Below are 20,379 nucleotides of genomic sequence, written 5' to 3' on the forward strand. Positions count from 1 at the left end.
TCAGACCAGCCCATTCTGTGCCTCCACCCCTCCTGCCAGTCTCAATGTGGCTCTTCCTTCATTCTCTAGTTGTAGGACTTCCGTTAGCCAGACTTCAGGTGGTTCTGAATGATGGTTGTTCTGTAGTTTAATTGTAATTTTAATGTGCGATGCTTCGTTCTTGAGGCAGGATTTCTTCTCAAGTTTTTTTTTTTTCTGTCTTTCTCACTACTTACTGACTTTCTCTGTTCAGTCTTCCTCTTCTAGTAACCAGTAAATGTTAATATTCTTCACAGTACTCTTATTTCTGTATCAGTGTTTCTCAGGATGTTGTCTGTGGACCATTTGCTTCAAAATTACTTCAGAAGCAGTTTCATGCATTTTGAACTATTTTATCTTTCTACACTAAGGTTTGTTTATCAAATAGGTAGAGTTGCAAATAAGTAAAACGAGGCATTTTATTAACATGTGTCAAGCTAAAGAGATTTGAAAACTAATATTATTTTAAAAGATGTTGAAAATAAAGCCTTATATTGTTACCAACCTCTCCTTCCAACTTTATTTATATTTCCATGGGAAGCAGATCATTCAAGGCCACTGTTGTAGCAGCTGTTACCATGTTTTTATATGAAAGTTCATGCCGAAGAGTGGATGGAGACTAAAGCTGATCACAGAATGAGGCAGTAGGAATTTCCTTGTCTAACTCATGCTTTCTTGAGATGAGCTGAGGAAGGGAAAACTGAGTTGGTGCAGCACACTGTCCTATCCCCAACACTTGCATAAAATGCTGGTTCTGGGGAGTTAGGTTTTTCCTAGATTATTTTATCAACATTCCTAAAAAAAAAAAAATACATGTATACACATACTACTACACATACAGAGAGATATCTATATTTATATAGCCACTCACCATGTTTGTATACTAATACTGGAATACCAGCTGCCTAGCTCTGATAGCCTGTGGAGATGTATGTATGTATGTGTATATATAAATTATATATGTGTGTATCTGTGTATCTGTGTTTATGAATGTTTATTTTGGTGTATACTGGGCTTTGCTAAAATTTGGAATCATTTTTAAACAATGCAGTTTTCAATGTCTGATTGACTTTTACCATAAAAATTATGAGAATTAATGCCATTGCTCCAGAAAGCAAAGGAATGTGTATCTACTATCTCATTTCTTTTCACATTATGCTTATAAAATAGGGAGAGCTAGAGATTATACCTTCAGGTGGCAGATGGTAAAATAGTCACAATGCAATAAAAGGATCTATTCAGTCACTCAAACAATTGACAGGCCTAAATTTAGATTTTCTATCTGTCAGCTCAGTGTTTTATTCACATATTCGCATTGCCTTCTTTATTAAGCCTTAAATATACACTGATATCTAGCAAGAGAAGTTATCTTCTTTGGCCAATTATAGGGATGTGCATTGAAGAAGAAATTAGAGACATATTTACTTTTTTATTTCTTTTATTCTGGAGACCAAAAATTCAGCCATTTCTCAGGGACTTCATGCAAGCTTTTGAGACCAAGAGGAATCTTCTTTTTTTTCTTTTCTTTCTATTTTTTTACTTATTTTTTAAAGATTTTATTTATTTATTTATTTATTTATTTAGAGAGAAAGAAAGAAAGAAAGAAAGAAAGAAAGAAAGAAAGAAGGAAAGAAAGAAGAAAGAAAGAAAACATCAATTTGTAGTTTCACTTATTTATGTGTTCATTGGTTGATTCTCGTATGTACTCTAGCTGGGGATGGGACCTGCAACTTTGGCATATCAGAACAACGCTCTAATCAGGGCCCAAGAGGAATATTTTTAAAGTAGGCATTGCTCATTATGTTTGTGTTGAAAGACTTGGGACAATTAGCAAGCAGCAAGCAGCACACAGCCCAACCTGATCTTAGGGGCAGAAGGGCTGGAAATTTGCATGAAGGCTTAATCTCCCAACATTCCATGGAGAGGCATATGTAGACCAGGTCTAGCTGGATGGATTGAGGACTTCTCTATTCTTCTTTCTTTTAGGGCTCTCTGAGAGAAGCCATCCAAATGGGTTAAGTGGGGAGGATCATCAGAATTTGGGCACCAGTTCTTCACAGTGGTTGTGCACTGGTTCTGGCAGGGAATGCCAGCTGCACAACTCTGACTGCAGATCCTGTGAAAAGTTGAGCACAAGTTTAGCCTTTGCCATTGGCGAGATGGAGATGCCTAGCTCATTTTCAGGCATCTAGGAGATTGCCACCAGGTATTATCCACTGGACCATCTACCTCGTCTTTTCATAATCAGAAAAGAAGGCTTAAAATTTGAAAATAGACTTGGCTTTAATATTTTGTTTATGGTTTTAAATGTTCAAAATTGATGAAGACCTGGTTTCTCTAAGAAGCCAGATTGAAAGTGTTAATTTACATGGTGTAGCCTTATTTAAGTGAGTTATGAACAGTTAGGGGCAGGCATGAGGATTATGCGTATCCTTTTTTTAATTAAAAATCTTTATTTGGGGGTAATTGTACATTCAGCTGTAAAAAAGAATAAAATATATCCTTTCGTATCCTTAACTTTGATTTTCCCTAATGGAAACATCTTGCAAAACTGTAGTATAATCACATAACCAGGATGTTGACCAATATAGTAAAAATACGGAACATTTTCATCACACAAGCCCCTCATTTTGCCCTTTTATAGTCACACCCACTTTCTTTCTGCCCCCACCTTCTCCTTGGGTCCTGGCAACTACTCATAGTTCTTCATTTCTATCATTTTGTTATTTTAAAGAATGTTATATAAATGGCACTTCATAATTCCCCCCAGTTAACTTTTATCGTACTTCAATGGTACTACTTTTTAAAAGTCTTTGTACCAGACAATAAAATATGTCTGTTTTGTTAAATATGTATCATTAGCACCTAGCAATGTACCTGGTCCATAGTAGATGGTTTATATACGTACCAGAGGCCTGGTGCACGAAATTCATGCACAGGTAGGGTCTCTAGGCCTGGCCGGCGATCAGGGCCGATCTGTGGGGTGACTGGTGAGGCGATTGGGGGGGACCCCTGCGGACACCCACCTTGGAGGTGACCGGCAGGGTGATGGGGGGTAGGGGGAGCCAGTGCTGCCTGCTCACTGGCCGGCCCCACCCCCCACCACTGCCAGTCACCTCCCTGTGTGGGGCGACCAGCGGGGTAATTAGGGGGGCCCCCAGTGGCACCCGCCTTGGCTGGCCTGGGGCCTGAGGGATGGGGGCAGCTCCTGTGTTGAGCATCTGCTGCCTAGTGGTCAGTGCGCATTATAGTGACTGGTCATTTCACTGGTCATTCCTCCGTTCAGTTGATTTGCGTATTAGACTTTTATTATATAGAACTATAGGCCCGGTGCACAAAAATTTGTACACTCGGGGGAGAAGGGTGGTCCCTAAGCCCAGCCTGTACCCTCTCACAGTCTGGGACCCTTCGGGAGATAACGACCTGCTGGCTTAGGCCTGCTCCCGGGTGGCAGAGGGCAGGCCCAATCCCTAGGTGCAGCCCCTGGTCGGGCTCAGAGCAGGGCCGATTGGGGAGTTGGAGCGCTGCCCCCTGTCATGCACAGAGCAGGGCGGATCGGGAGGTTGCGATGCCACCCTCAGTCATGCTCAGGGTAGGGCCGATTGGGGAGTTGGGGCACTGCCCCCTGTCACACTCAAGGCAGGGTCGATGGGGAGGTTGCGGCGCCACCCCCTGTCACGCACAGAGCAGGACCCATCAGGGGGGTTGGGGCTCCATACCCTGTCATGTACAGAGCAGGGTCAATCAGGGGGTTGGGGAGCTCCCCCCTGTCACGCACAGAGCAGGGTCCATCAGGGGGTTGAGGAGCTCCCACCTGTCACTCACAGAGTAAAGCCGATAGGGGAGTTGGGGCACCGCCCCCTCTCACACTCAGGGCAGGGCGGATAGGGGGTTGGGGCGCTGACCTCTATCACACACAGAGCAGGGCCGATCAGGGGGTTGGGGCGCTGCCACTGTCACACTCAGGGCAGGGCCAATGGGGAGGTTATGGCTCTACCCCGTCACACACAGAGCAGGGCCCGTGGGGGGCGGGGGGGTTGGGGCCCCACCCCCTGTCACACACAGAGCTGCAGGGCGATCAGGGGGTTTGGGCGCTGCCCCCTGTCACGCCGGTGCCGGGAGGCCTCGCAGCTCCGCTGATCCCGGTGCTGGGAGGCATATTACCCTTTTACTATATAGGATAAAGGCCTGGTGCACGTGTGGGGGCCGGCTGGTTTGCCCTGAAGGGTCTCCTGGATCAGGGTGGGGGCACCCACTGGGGTGCCTGGCCAGCCTGGATGAGGGGATGATGGCTGTTTGCAGCTGGTGACACATCCTTCAGGGTGGGGGTCCCCACTGGGGTGCCTGGCCAGTCTGGGTGAGGGGCTGAGGGCTGTTTTCAGGCTGGCAGGTGACTGATGCTCCCAACCGCTCCTTTTTTCTTTTTTTTCTTTTTATTCTGGGATTTATTTACCTTCTATGACTGTCACTGGAGCTGAGAGCCGGCTTTAGCTCTGAGGCTCGGCTCCAGCTCTGAGACCTCGGCTGCTGAAAGCAGGTATCTGGGTTTGTTTGGCTTCTATAATTGAAACACTGTTGCAGCTCCAGCTCTGAGGCCCGGCTGGCTGAAAGCAGGTTTCTGGGGTTTGTTTAGCTTCTATAATTGCAACATTGTTTCTTAAAGTGCAGCTCAGAGGCCGGCAGCGGCAGGTGGGGAACCTTGGCTTTCTTCATCACTGGAGCAAGCAATCCTCATGTTCGCTTCAGTTGTGTGGCTGCCGGCCGCCATCTTGGTTGGCAGTTAATTTGCATATCGCCCTGATTAGCCAATGGGAAGCATGTCGGAGGTACGGTTAATTACCATGTTTGTCTATTATTAGATAGGATGCTCACTATTGGTTTTCAAAGATGTGCTTTATCAGTTTCAGGACTTTTTCTTCTATTCTTGAGTTCCTAAGATTTTTTTTTTCAGGAGCAAATGTTGTTGGCTTTTGTCAAATTCTTCTTTTGTATCTATGGAGATGATCATATGGTTTTTCTTTTTCATTTGTTAATATTATGAATCATATTGTTGATTTTTTAATTAAATTTTATTGGGGTGACGTTAGTCAACATGAATATATAGGTTTCATGTGTGGATTACTAAATTACAAAATCTGTATATAGCACATGTGCCCACCATCCGAAGTCAAATCTTCTGTCACCTCATATTAGGACATCTTTCTCCCCCCAGCCCCCTTTCTCTGGCAGCCACCACACTGATATTTGTGTTTATAAGTTTCAGTTTTTTACTCCTCAGATTAGTGAAATCATATAGTTCTTAGCTTTTTCTGTCTGACTTACTTCACTTCACATAATGTTCTCAAATTCCATCCATGTTGTTGTAAATAACGCTATTTCATCCTTTCTTATGGCCGTGTAGTACTCCATTGTGTATATATTACCACATCTTTTTTTATCCAGTCCTCTGTTGTAGGGCACTTTGGCTGTTTCCAACTCTTGGCCACCATGAATAATGCTGCAATGAACATTGGGGTGCATTTATCTTTGCGTATAAATGATTTTGAGTTGTTCGGGTATATAGCCAGGAGTGGGGTTGTTGGGTCATATGGTAGCTCTATTTTTAATTTTTTGAGGAATCGCCAACTACTTTCCATAGTGGTTGTACCAGTCTACATTCCCACTAGCAGTGAATAAGTATTCCCTTTTTTCCACAGCCTCTCCAACACTGTCTTGTTGATAATGGCCACTCTAACTGGTGTAAGGTGGTATCTCATTGTAGTTTTGATTTGCATTTCTCTGATTGCCAGTGAGATTGAACATCTTTTCATATATCTATTGGCTGTTTGTATGTCTTCTTGGGAGAGGTGTATTTTCAGGTCCTCTGCCCACTTTTTGATTGGATTGTTTATTTGTTTGGTGTTGAATTTTACAAGTTCTTTATATATTTTGGAAATTAACCTTTGTCAGAGCTACTGTTTGCAAATACAATGGGGCCTTGACTTATGAGTGTTCCGACTAACGAGTTTTTTGAGATACCAGCTGTCTCTTGGCCGATTTTTTGCATTGAGTTGACAGAGTAATTTGAGTTCACGAGCTCCTTAACGAGCTCGGTCTTGGAATGAATTAAACTCGTAAGTCAAGGCCCCACTGTATCATCTCCCATCTGGTTGGCTGCCTGTTTGTTTGTTGTTCGTTTCTTTTGCTGTGCAGAAGCTGTTCTTTGATATAGTCCCATTCATTTATTTTTGCTTTTACCTCCCTTGCCTTTGGAGTCAAGTCCATAAAATGTTCTCTACCACCCAGGCCCATAAGTTTGGTACTTATATTTTCTTCTATGTAACTTATAGTTTTGGGTCTTATGCTTAGGTCTTTGACCCATTTTGAATTAATTTTTGTATATGGAGACAAACTGCAATCCAGTTTCCTTCATTTGCATGTGGCTTTTCAGTTATCCCAGCATCATTTATTGCAGAGACTCTCTTTTCTCCAATGTGCATTTCTGGCTCCTTTGTCGAAAATATATGTCCATATATGTGTAGTTTTCTAGCTGGGCTCTCTATTCTGTTCCATTGATCTGTGTGTCTGTTTCTCTGCCAATACCATGCTGTTTTGATTATCGCAGCTCTGTAGTATATTTTGAAGTCAGGTGGCTTGATACCTCCAGCTTCATTCTTTATTTTTTTCAGGATTGCTTTGGCTATTCTGGGTCTTTTGTGGTTCCATACAAATCTGATGTTTTCTCGTTCTATTTCTTTAAAAAATGACATTGGGATTTTGATGGGGATTGCATTAAATCTATATATTGCTTTGGGTAAAATGGCCATTTTAACTATGTTGGTTCTTTCAATCCATGAACATGGGTATTTTTTCCATTTCGTATCTTTTTCAACCTCTTTTAATAATGTTTTGTAATTTTCAGTATATAGGTCTTTCACATTCTTTGTTAAGTTTATTCCTACATATTTCATTCTTTTGATTGCTATTGCAAAAAGAATTGTTTTCTCTCCATTTCTTTTTCTGAAGTTTTGTTGTTGGTATACAGGAAGGCAATGGATTTTTGCACATTGATTTTGTAGCCTGCAACTTGACTGTATTTGTTTATTATTTCCAGTAGTTTTTTGGTAGACTTGTTAGGGTTTTCTATATACAGCATCATGTTGTCTGCAAAAAGTGACAGTTTAACTTCTTGCTTTCCTATTTGGATGCCTTTTATTTATTTCGCTTGCCTTCTTGCTCTGGCTAGAACTTCCAGTGAATAAGGGTGGTGAGAGTGGACATCCTTCTCTTGTTCCTGATCTTAGGGGAAAAGCTTTCAGTTTTTCACCATTGAGTATGGCTGAGGGTTTATTATATATGGCCTTTATTGTGTTGAAGTACTTCTATTTCTATTTTATTGAGTGTTTTAATCATAAATGATGTATCTTATCAAGTGCTTTTTCTGTATCTATTGACAAGATCATATGATTTTAATCCTTTTTTTTGTTAATGTGGTGTATTATGTTGATTGATTTTCGAATAATGAACTATCCTTGTGCCCCTGGAATGAATCGCACTTGATCATGATGACTTTTTGAATTTTAAAAACCCTGCATTCTTGGGATAAACCCACTTTATGATGTATACTCTTTTTTTTTTTTTTTTTTTTGGTGAACATCTGTGTTCATGAGGAATGATGGCTTGTTGTCTTCTTTTCTTGCAATATATTTGCGTGATTTTGGTATCAGACTAATGTTAGTCTTATATAAGTAGTTGTGAATTCTTCCCTCCTTTTACATTTCATAGAAGTTTATGTAGATTTGGTATTGTTTCTTCCTTAAATGTTTGGTAGAATTCACCATTGAAAATACCAAGGCCTTGAGTTTTCTTTGTAGGAATGGTTTTTTTTTTGTGTTTTTTTATTATTTTTTTAAATCTTTAAATTCTTTATTAGTTAAGGAATTACAAATGTGTCCTCATCCCCCCCCATTAACCCCGATCCTTCCTCCTCCCCGCCCCCCCTCCCCCCAACTCATGCTCTCATCCCCCTGTTGTCCATGTCCATTGGTTTGGCTTATATGCATGCATACAAGTCCTTTGGTTGATCTTTTCCCCTTACCCCCACCCTCCCCTACTTTCCCTCTGGGGATTAATAGTCTTATTGCTGTTTTTCTGTCTTTGGATCTGTCTCTGTTCATCAGTCTATGTTGTTCTCTATATTCCACAAATGAGTGAGATCATGTGGTATTTATCTTTCTCTGACTGGCTTATTTTACTTAGCATAATGTTCTCCAGTCCCATCCAAGCTGCTGCAAAAGGCAAGAGTTCCTTCTTTTTACCACAGCGTAGTATTCCATTGTGTAGATGTACCACCATTTTTTAATCCACTCATCTGCTGATGGGCACTTAGGCTGTTTCCAGATCTTGGTGAATTGTGCTGCTATGAACATAGGGGTGCATATATCTTTTCTGGTGTTTCTGACTTCTTGGAATATATTCCTAGAAGTGGGATCACTGGGTCAAATGGGAGTTCCATTTTTAGTTTTTTGAGGAAGCTCCATAATGTTCTCCAGAGTGGCTGCACCAGTCTGCATTCCCACCAGCAGTGCAGAAGGGTTCCTTTTTCTCCACATCCTCTCCAACACTTGTTGTTTGTTGATCTGTTGATGATAGCCATTCTGACAGGTGTGAGGTGATACCGCATTGTCGTTTTGATTTGCATCTCTTGTATAATTAGTGACTTTGAGCATGTTTTCATATTTCTTTTGGCCCTCTGTATGTCCTCTTTTGAAAAGTGTCTATCTAGGTCCATTGCCCATTTTTTGATTGGATTGTTTATCTTCCTATTATTAAGTTTCATGAGTTCCTTGTAAATGTTGGAGATTAAACACTTACCGGTGATATCATCGGCAAATATGTTCTCCCATGCAGTGGGTCTTCTTGTTGTTTTGTTGATGGTTTCCTTTGCTGTGCAAAAGCTTTTTATTTTAATGTAGTCCCATTTGTTTATTTTCTCTTTAGTTTCCATTGCCCTAGGAGCATTATCAGAGAAATTCCTTTGACATATATTTGCTATTTTACTGCCTATGGATTCCTCTAGTATTTTTATGGTTTCCTGTCTTACATTTAAGTCTTTTATCCATTTTGAGTTTATTTTTGTATATGGTGTGAGTTGGTGGTCTAGTTTCATCTTTTTGCATGTATCTGTCCAATTTTCCCAGCACCATTTATTGAAGAGACTGTCTTGACTCCACTGTATGCTCTTGCCTCCTTTGTCAAGTATTAATTGGGCATAGTGCTTTGGGTCAATTTCTGGGTTCTCTATTCTATTCCATTGATCTATATGTCTGTTCTTGTGCCAGTACCAAGCTGTTTTAAGAACAGTGGCTTTGTAATACAGTTTGATATCTGTTATTGAGATCCCACCTACTTTGTTCTTCTTTCTCAGGATTGCTGCAGCTATTCGAGGTCTTCTTTTATTCCAGATGAATTTTTGGAATGTTCGTTCTAGATCTGTGAAATATGTCGTTGGTAATTTAATGGGGATTGCATTGAGTCTATAGATTGCTTTGGGTAGTATGGACATTTTGATGATGTTGATTCTACCAATCCATGAACACGGTATGTTCTTCCATCTGTTTATCTCTTCCTCTATCTCTTTTTTCAGTGTTCTGTAGTTTTTCGCATATAAGTCTCTTACCTCCTTAGTTAAGTTTATTCCTAGGTATCTTAATTTTTTTCGGTGCGATGGTAAATGGGATTGCTTTTTTAGTCTCCCTTTCTGTAAGTTCACTATTGGTGTAAAGAAATGCCTTAGATTTCTTGGCAATAATTTTGTATCTTGCTACATTGCCAAATTCATTTATTAACTCTAATAATTTTTGATGGAGTCTTTAGGGTTTTCTATGTACAGTACATGTCATCTGCAAATAAGGACAGTTTTACTTCTTTTCCAGTTTGGATGCCTTTTATTTCTTCTTCTTGTCTGAGTGCAATGGCTAGTACTTCCAGTACTATGTTGAACAGGAGTGGTGGAAGGGGGCGTCTCTGTCTTGTTCCTGTCCTCAGGGGAAATGGTTTTAGTTTTTGCCCATTGATTATGATGTTGGCTGTGGGTTTGTCATATATGGCTTTTATTATGTTGAGGTATGATCCTTCTATTCCTACCTTGCTGAGAGTTTTTATCAAGAAGGGGTGTTGAATTTTGTCGAAAGCTTTTTCTGCATCAATTGATATGACTATGTGGTGGTTTTCTGTTTTTTTTTTTAAAATATATTTTATTGATTTTTTACAGAGAGGAAGGGAGAGAGATAGAGAGTTAGAAACATCGATGGGAGAGAAACATCGATCAGCCGCCTCCTGCACATCTCCTACTGGGGATGTGCCTGCAACCCAGGTACATGCCCTTGACCAGAATCGAACCTGGGACCTTTCAGTCCACAGGCCGACGCTCTGTCCAGTGAGCCAAACTGGTTTCGGTGACTATGTGGTTTTTATCTCTCAATTTGTTTATGTGATGAATCACGTTTATTGATTTGCGGATATTGTACCATCCTTGCATCCCTGGTATGAATCCTACTTGGTCATGGTGTATGATCTTTCTGATGTATTGCTGGATCCAATTTGCTAGAATTTTGTTGAGTATTTTGGCATCTATGTTCATGAGGGATATTGGCCTATAATTCTCTTTCATTGTGTTGTCTCTATCTGGTTTTGGTATTAGGGTGATGCTGGCATCATAGAATGAGCTGGGAAGTGTTCCTTCTTCTTGAATTTTCTGGAATAGTCTGAGGAGGATATGTTTTAGTTCTTCCTTGAATGTTTGGTAAAACTCCCCTGTGAAGCCATCTGGCCCCTGACTTTTGTTTGCTGGGAGCTTTTTGTTGATAGCTTCAATTTCTTCCATCGTTATTGGCCTGTTGAGATTTTTAGAATCCTCTGGATTGAGTTTTGGAAGATTGTATTTTTCTAGGAATATGTCCATTTCCTCCAGGTTGTCTAGTTTGTTAGAGTAGAGTTGTTCATAGTATTTTTTAACAATTCTTTGAATTTCTGAGGGGTCTGTTGTTATTTCTCCTCTTTCATTTCTGATTTTGTGTATTTGAGTCTCTCTCTTTGCTTCTTGGTGAGCCTGGCTAGAGGCTCATCAATCTTGTTTATCCTTTCAAAGAATCAGCTCTTGCTTTCGTTGATCTTTTGTATTGTGGTTTTTTTTTGGTCTCTATGTCATTTATTTCTGCTCTGATCTTTATTATCTCCTTTCTTCTGCCCACTCTTGGCTTTTTTTGTTGTTCTCTTTCTAATTCTTTGAGTTGAAGAGTTAAATGATTTACTATCATTTTTTCTTGTTTTTTGAGGTAGGCCTGTAGTACTATAAATTTCCCTCTTAGGACTGCTTTCATTGTGTCCCATAGATTTTGGGTTATTGTACTGTTATTGTCATTAGTTTCCAGGGTGTTTTTAATTTCTACTTTGATGTCACTGGTAACCCAATCATTATTTAGTAACATGCTATTCAGCTTCCAAGTGTTTGAGTTTTTTGGATTGTTTTTATTGTGGTTTATTTCTAATATTATGCCCTTGTGATCTGAGAAGATGTTTGGTATGATTTCAATCTTTTTGTATTTGGGGAGATTTTGCTTGTGACCCAATATGTGGTCTATTTTTGAAGATGTCCCATGTGCACTTGAGAAGAACATATATTCCTTGGCTTTGGGGTGAAATGTTCTGAAGATGTCAATTAAGTCCATCTGATCTAGTGAGTCATTTAGGATTGCTGTTTCTTTGCTGATTGTTTGTCTAGAGGATTTATCTAGTGATGTCAGTGGTGTGTTTAAGTCCCCTACTATGATTGTGTTGTTGTTGATCTCTCCCTTGTTATTTTCCAGGAGGTTTTTTATGTATGTGGGTGCTCCTGCATTGGGTGCATATATGTTTATAAGGGTTATATCCTCTTGTTGTATCAATCTCTTTAATATTATGAAGTGGCCTTCCCTATCTCTTGTTATGGCCTTCACTTTGAGGTCTATTTTGTCCGATATAAGTTATTGCTATCCCAGCTTTTTTTCGTTTTCATTTGCCTGAAAGATATTTCTCCATCCCTTCACTTTCAGTCTGTGTGAGTCCCTTTTTCTGAGGTGGGTCTCTTGTAGACAGCATATATATGGGTCATGTCTTTTTATCCATTCAGCCACTCGATGTCTTTTGATTGGAGCGTTTAGTCCGTTTACATTTAAAGTTATTATTGAAAGGTACGTGCTTGGATTCATTTCTATTTTCGTTCCTGTGTTCTATCTTACCTTTATATTTCTTCTTTTTACAGCATTCCTTTTAGCATTTCTTGCATTGCTGCCTTGGTAGTGATAAACTCCCTTAGCCTTTTTTTTGTCTGCAAAGCTCCTGATTTCCCCTTCAATTTTGATTGATAGTCTTGCTGGATATAGTATTCTTGGATTCAGTCCTGTGCTTTGCTACACTTTGTATACCTCCTTCCATTCCCTTTTAGCTTGGTGTGTTTCTGTTGAGAAATCATTTGATAATCTGATGGGGAATCCTTTGTAGGTAACTCTCTTTCTCTCTTGCAGCCTTTAAGATTCTCCCTTTGTCTTGTTTATTTGCCATTGTTATTATGACGTGTCTTGGTGTGGGTCTTTTGGGGTTCATCTTGCTTGGGACTCTCTGTACTTGTGTAACTTTTTTCTTCCCCATATCTGGGAAGTTTTCTGTCATTATTTCTTCAAATAGATTTTCTAATCCTTGCTGGTCTGATTGTCCTTCTTGCAGCCCTAATATGCGTATGTTACTTCATTTCATGTTGTCCCAAAGCTCCCTTAGGCTCTCCTCCTGCTTTTTAATTTTTTTCTCCAGTTGCTGTTCAGATTGAGCTTGTTTCTCTGCCTTATCTTCTAACTCACTAATTCGGTCCTCTGCTTCTTCTAGTCTGCTGTTGAAACTTTCCATGGCGTTTTTGATTGTAGCTATATCACTTTTCATTTCTTCCTGATTCTTGCATAGGTTGTTGATTTTCTCATCCATTCGGTGAATGAATTGTACAACCATTATTCTGAATTCTTTTTCTGTCATGTTGCATGCTTCAACTTTCCTTTCTTGGTGACTCCTCATTGTCTTTCCTCTGGGTGTTGTGTCGTCTCTTCATTCTGATTATCTCCCGATGGTTCAAATGTTGAGTTGTGTGGGCCTGGGCCGTGTGCAGTGGGAGCCTCACACCACCCTAGTGTCACTGAAGAGCTCTGACACTAAGATGTGCTGTTGTTGTGGGTTGGTGGGAACCAGGCTCGCTCAGAGTCAGTGTTTCCAGTGCTCAATGTGGCCTCTGCACGTCCTTAGAATCAGGGACCTGCCTGCACCGTGCTGAAACAGAGACCCCCCATGGAGCGTGTTGTAAATCAGCGCCCCCTAGCATGCGCCAGGAGTCAGAGTTCCCCAAGAATCCAGTATCAGAGTCTCTGTTGCTTCGCGCGACCTCGCATTGAGAATCAGGGTCCCTGTGTGCCCTTGCACCAAGAATTGGAGTCACTGGCTCTTAGTATGAATGCACAGGGAATCAGGGCTCTCAGTCGCAGGTGATAAGAAACACACAGTCAAGTCACTGGTGCTTGGTGCTGCCTCCTGCCCAGAGAATGGGGGTCCCTGGGCCTGCGCTACGTGGGACAAATTCCCAGTGTTTGCGCGTTTGCTCTCAGCCCAGGACTCCTGAACCCCGCACTACGCGGGACCAGTTCCAAGGTGCTCGCGCACTTCCAGGCTTAAGTTCCTGTAGCAGCACTGAGGCCCTGGTAAGGGGGTAAGGGGTGGGTCTATCAGTTACTATGGCGCTGCCCATGAGCCTACGGGGAGGGGGGCATGGGCTCTGTTACTCATGGATCTGCCGTGGGGATTTCTGAACTTTTGGTGTCCGCAGGTCTGTAGCTGTGGTCATAGGTCTCTGTCCCCAGTGGTTGCAGGGTCCTGGTATGCGTCTGAGATCAGACTGGGTGGTGCTGAGGCCAGGATCCTTGTCTCAAGCAGCTCTGTTTCCCAAGATGGTGTGGTCGCTGTGCCTGTGCTGGCCACCCAGGGGTGTCCGCGCAGGGAGCGGGGCTCCGCCATCTAAGACTGCCCAGTTTAGCAGCCCCTTAGAAGACCTGCAGAATCTAACTGTCCCTAGCTCATACACACACACACCACACACATCCACACACTCCCCTATCACTTCCTTGCGCTTTCACACTCTCTCCCTACCTTCCTGCCAGTCGCCATTTTTCGCGTTCTCAGGAACGTTTTTAACTACAAATGCAATTTATTTAATATGTTACCTATTTCTTTCTTCTTGCGTGAGCTTTGGCATTTTCTACTTTTTAAAGAAATTTGGACATTTCATTTAAATTTTCAAATTTATTGGCAAAAAGTTTGTCATGACTTTTTTTTATCCTTTTTATATCTGAAGAATCTATATTGATGCCATCTCTGTAATTCTTTATTTTGTTAATTTCTAATTTAATTCTGTTGTGGGCAGAGAACATACTTTGTATGACTTGAATCGTTTTGGAATATATATTAAATATATCTTTATTGATTTCAGAGAGGAATGGAGAGAGAGAAATATCATAATGAGAGAGAATCATTGAGCGGCTGCCTCCAGCATACTTTCTACTGGGGATTGAGCCCCTAAAATCTGGGTATGTGCCTAGCCCAGGAATCTAACCATGATCTTCTGTTTCATAGGTCAATGCTCAACCACTGAGCCACACTGGTCAGGTGAATATATTTTTTAAATTGATTTTAGAGAGAGAGGAAGAGAGAAACATCAGTGTGAGAGAGAAACGTCAATCGGTTGCCTCCTGTTTGGGTCCCATCTAAGAATTAAACCCACAACCTAGGTATGTGCCCTGACTGGGAATCGAACCGAGATCCTTCGGTGCACAGGATGCCACTCAACCAACTGAGCCACACCAGCCAGGGATGACTTGAATCTTTTTAAAATTAAAACTTGTTTTATGATCTAAAATATATTACCTATTTTAGTAAGTGTTCTCTATACTTGAGAAAAATGTATATGCTGTTGCTGTTGGATAGAGTATTCAAAAAAAATGTCTATTTGTAGGCTTATTTAAAACTATTAGTTAACTATGTACCACTCTCATTATTATAATCTTCAATCTTGATTTGTATTCCATCTCTGAAGAGTTTTAGAGAAAGTTTTTATTTATTTTTTAAGTGGAAAGAGCATCTTATGATATGTGATTATGTTCTGGTTTTCTGGTGTTGTGATTAGATAATGTTTTGTATACTAATTCTACTTTTTGGAGTTTATTCAGATTTTCTTTGTGGCCCAGTATATAGCCAGTTTTCATTGGTGTTCCATGAACACTTGAAATATAGTGCTTGGTGTCTTTTCATAGAAAATAGTTTATCAATCAGATTTTTAAAATTAATTGTTAGATATTCTAAACCTTTACCCATTTTTGTCCACTCAATTCCTCATGAACTGTGAGAAATAAAGTACTCTGTTAATAGTGTTATTTTCTCTGTTTTTCCTTCCATCATCTGCTTTATGAATATTGATACTATATAATTTAGTACATACTGTATACAAATTTGGCATATAGAAATAGGAAATTTATCTTCATCATGACCTATTTGTTCATTTAATGCCCTTGTAGCCTGAATCCTACTTTATCTGATAGAAAGATCACAATCCCTTGTATTTTTTTGCATGGTATACTTTTGTCTATCATTCTATTTTCAGTCTTTCTGGATCACTTGGTATTTGTTTCTTGTTTACAACATAGTGTCAACATAAGAAACCTGTAGAGAATTTTTATGAGTTTATTTGAGTCAAATTGATGACATGCTGGGAAGCAATATCTCAAGTGCCAAAGAGAATGGCAGTTTTGCAGTTCCTTTTATACATTTGGAAAAAAGGAGAGAGTAAGGAAGATTAAATGCAGGTGGGGAAAAAAGCAAGGTGGGGATATCGCCACGATTGGATTTTAGGGTTGTTAACAAGATTATGTGCTCCATTGGGGGTGGTTATGTTTCTAAGAGGTTCAAAAAAGAGACACTTCAAAGGTATGTTAACCTAGATGCACAAAAACAATGCATAGGGTTTGCTTAATGTAAAAATAAACCTTTTATAGGTGTGGGGCATTACTACCTACCATGACCTGACCAGTTAGGAATTTATAATAAGATCACCCTGTCAGGTTACTTTCAGTTAGATTTATTACAGAGACCGCCCTCCTTTCCCCCCCCATTGTTCACAATAGCATTGGGGGTTTGCTTTTTGAGATTTCAGAGTTTTGCTTTTTCAAATTTCAATCTGAATATCTCAAGTGAGGTAAGCCAAATATTTTTATTTTTTTAAGAAAGGCTTTTACTACTTTACTTTTTATTTGTTCATGTACTACTGATATTTAGGAATGTGTATTTAATTCCAAGGAATACCCTTATCATTATAGCATTATATAGTACCCTTAACTCTCTATTTCCTTGGACATTTGTTCCTTGCTATGATAAAAATTAGCATGTCTTTTTTTCCTTCTTCCTCCTTAACCCCTCCTCCATTACCAGATTTTATATTATCTTACTTAGTATTTACTTTTATAACGTTAATCATGCTTCTAGTTCCAATTTTAATTGTGAGCTTTAAAGGATATCTTTTAACTATCCGTTTACAAATGAAACTAGTGAATCTTTTCTACCTCTCCCACCTCCTTTTCCCTTTCTCCTTCCAATTTGTCTTAATGTAAATCTTTTCCTCATTGTCAGAGTGTGTTTTAGGCTTACTTTTGTAGTTAAATATAGTTCATGCTTATCACCAGTGCTTTTGCTACAGTTTTCCTAGTCATTTCTTGGTTGCTGAAGCAGTTTCTTCAAGAAAGGCTCATGAGAACAGTATTCTTTGAGTTGTTCCATCCTCAAATTGTAAGTCTCTAGCTTTCATAGTGAAAAACATTTTGGCTTCCCTTAAGGGTTTTGAAAATATTGCTCTATTATCCTGCATTGAATGCCACTGGAGGGAAATAGGAGGCTAGCCAGAACTTTTTTTTTTTTCGTTTTCAAAATTGATCGATCTCTTTTCCTGTTTGTTTCTTAATTTTTAGAATCCAGTAATTTTATTGCATTGAGTCTCCTGTGAAATCATTCTAGGCTATTTTTTTTTTTATTTCTGGTATATGATGTGCCTTTTCAATATGTAAATTTATGTCCCCCTCCCCCCCCCCCCCCCCCCGCAATGGAAATTTTCTTGAATTATCTTGAACTATTCATTTTGTTCCATTGTTTTAGTTTTCTTTTTCAGGGATTCCAGTTCTTTCTCTTCCTGGCTCCAACCCACCCTCCCTCCCTCCTTCTACCCTCCTCTCTCCTTCAGCAGTCTTCTTCCTCTTCCTCTCTCACTCCCTGCCCTCTTCCCCCTCTCCCCCCACACACAAATACTTCACTCACCACTTAATTCTCTGCCCACTGCATCTCACCCATCACTGTACTTAACATCTAATCAAGAAAAAAAACCCACCTTTTTACTAAACATACCAATGATATCTTAATTGCTAAATCCAATAAATACTTTTCATATCTTACTCATCCTTAGTGCTCTTTTAAATAGTGATAATCACTCCTTTTTGAAATTCTGTATCCTGTAGATATGTGTTCTGATTTTTAAACCTCTGTGATTGTATCTGTGTTGGATTTTCTTTTCATCCTCTGACCATATCATAAATATTAGTTTTCCTTGTGATTCACTTCATTGTCTACTGATTTTTATCTCTATTTATTGTGGACAATTTGAGTTACTGGCATATAGATTGTTTCCTCTCATGACTTAAAAATCTAATTCTAACTCAGATGTTTCTGATTACTATATCCAATTTATTATTATTCAACATCTAAATAAGGATGTTCCTCAAATCTATTATAGCCAAGACTACACCTACCTTTTTCCTTCTGACACCTCCTCCCATATTTCTTATTTTATGACATTGTCAATCAACCATCACTTAATATAGAAATTTAGGAGCTATTATACTAGTAGACTTCTCCCTGTGCCTTCCAACCCACAAGCAAGTTGTCACCAAGCTCTGTAGTTTACTTTATAAATATTTCTTAATTCTGTTTGCACTGCTTTATGCCTGTTATCACTTCCTGTTTCTTTCTTTGACTACTGTAGAGCCTTCCATCTTCAGTCTTGGTTTTCCAGATCCTCTCATAAAATCACCAACCTGATCTCAAGCTATTAATCTGATGGTGTCACTCTCTATTCTCCCTGTAGTATATCCTTAGTACTAAGTACCAGGCTAGGCACTTAATTCCTTATTTTATATCTTTAATAATTTAAAAATATAATAATTTCTACCTGATAATTATATATGAAGTTTCAGCGATCCATCTATGCTGTTTGTAGTTCTGCTGATGTTCACTCATGTTGCATTATTTCATGAGGTGCTTTTTTTTTTTTAATATATTTTATTGATTTTTTTACAGAGAGGAAGGGAGAGAGATAGAGAGTTAGAAACATTGATGAGGGAGAAACATCAATCAGCTGCCTTCCGCACATCTCCCACTGGGGATGTGCCCACAACCCAGGCACATGCCCCTGACCAGAATCGAACCCGGGACCCTTCAGTCCGCAGGCCGACGCTCTATCCACTGAGCCAAGCCGGTTTCGGCTCATGAGGTGCTTTAAGTCTTTATTTTGAGTACATTTTCAGTGGGGCTTTATCAGTAGTCCTTATTTTACCTGTGCTAAGCACTATCCCTGGAGAGATTCTGAATTTGTTCTTTTTTAAAAAAATATATATTTTATTGATTTTTTACAGAGAGGAAGGGTTAGAGAGTTAGAAACATCAATCAGCTGCCTCCTGCACATCTCCTACTGGGGATGTGCCCACAACCCAGGTACATGCCCTTGACCGGAATTGAACTTGGGACCTTTCAGTCCGCAGGCCGATGCTCTATCCACTGAGCCAAACCGGTTCAGGCTGAATTTGTTCTTTCAAGTGCCTCAGGAGTATCCTTTTTAAGGGTCATTTTTGTGTTAATTTCCTGTCTTGATTGTCCCATACTAAGGTGATAGTGTAAATTCAAATCCCAAATCCACCTGCAGGTAAGGTCTTGATTCTTTCTTGGAGAGGACAGATTCACTCCCACTGAGTCCAGGCTGAGGCAGACAACCTTCCTTGTCATCTTCCTTTGTCTACAGGCAGATTCCCCCCACCTCCCCCCCAGCCCCGCTAATTTCCTTTCACAAAGGATGCAGCTTCAAGAATCCTAGTTTTAGCCAGTTCTTTTCTTCAATTTTTTTATGTTGCAAGATTCTAAGACCTGAGCTTCTTTTTGAAATTAAAACACAAGCTCTTATGTGACCCCAACATTTATAGGACAGTCTAAGTTGACAGCTCAGGGCTTATTGCTTGGGTTTTCAGTTCCCTTTTCACTTTTAGACCTGGTTTTGGGAGCTCAGCTATACTTTTAAATTTTCCTCAACATTTCTAGGGCGATTCTCCTCCCTCCCCTCTCCCCCCTGAGCTTATCTGGCCCACTATGTTCTTGTTCAGGGTTGAAATTTGATAAAGCTTTAACACTTTTTAAATGTATGATTTTTAGTTCTGTTTTTGAAGAATCTAAATAGAATTTTGAATGTAGCCAAGAAGAATACTGATGATTAAAGGAGGCAGATAGGTGGGTTAGGAATAGCCCTATAATGCTTTCAGGATTATAGCTCCCGTATATGATATTAATCTCAAATAAGTGTTCCTCAGTTTTCTTTTTTTGTCGAACAAGTGCTAGCAGGATAGCATTTTCTTCACATAGTGCCTTCTCCCGCCTGATGGGATTTTTTTCCTGCTAATAACTCAGGCCTTCTAGGATTTTTTAAAACGAAAGCCATCTCTATGCAGCCAGCAGAAAATGAAAGAGTAGTGCTGAAATCTGATGCTTGGTTTTGTGACAATTTTCAGTCATAATAAAGCTGTTTCTCCCTCAAACTGTTTCTCTTTAAAAGGCCAAAATTATGGGTTGCTGTTCACTTGATATGAATCTATACATGATAAATTTAAAGCAATCAAAATATTATGAAACTGGGAAGTTAAATTAACTTAAAATAGCTAGCTTGGAAGATTATGACAAAATATGGACAACCTTCATTACCTGAGCTACCAACAGTACTAGTTATATCCTATTATCATTTGATGTATTTTATTCTGTTCTTTTCTTTGCAAATTTACAAAATTGTGACATAAATACACATTTTTTAACCTAATGTTTATCATAAGGTTATTGTAAACTCTTTATAAATTTGTAATATCTACATAATATTTTATTTAAACAGCAAATTTACTGTATTATATTTTCATGTATTCTATTTAATTCTGATTTCTTCCTCCTATCCTCCTTCTCCTGCCT

General features: G+C 39.7%; 1 protein-coding gene across 2 annotated transcripts in view; it reads left to right on the forward strand.

Moving 5' to 3' along the window:
- Positions 1–20,379, forward strand: part of VPS8 (VPS8 subunit of CORVET complex) — a 263,787-nt gene that overhangs the window by 81,664 nt on the left and 161,744 nt on the right. The window lies entirely within an intron of this gene.

This window comes from Myotis nattereri (genome assembly GCF_964212035.1).
Source record: "Myotis nattereri genome assembly, chromosome: 3".
NCBI classification, from domain to species: domain Eukaryota; kingdom Metazoa; phylum Chordata; class Mammalia; order Chiroptera; family Vespertilionidae; genus Myotis; species Myotis nattereri.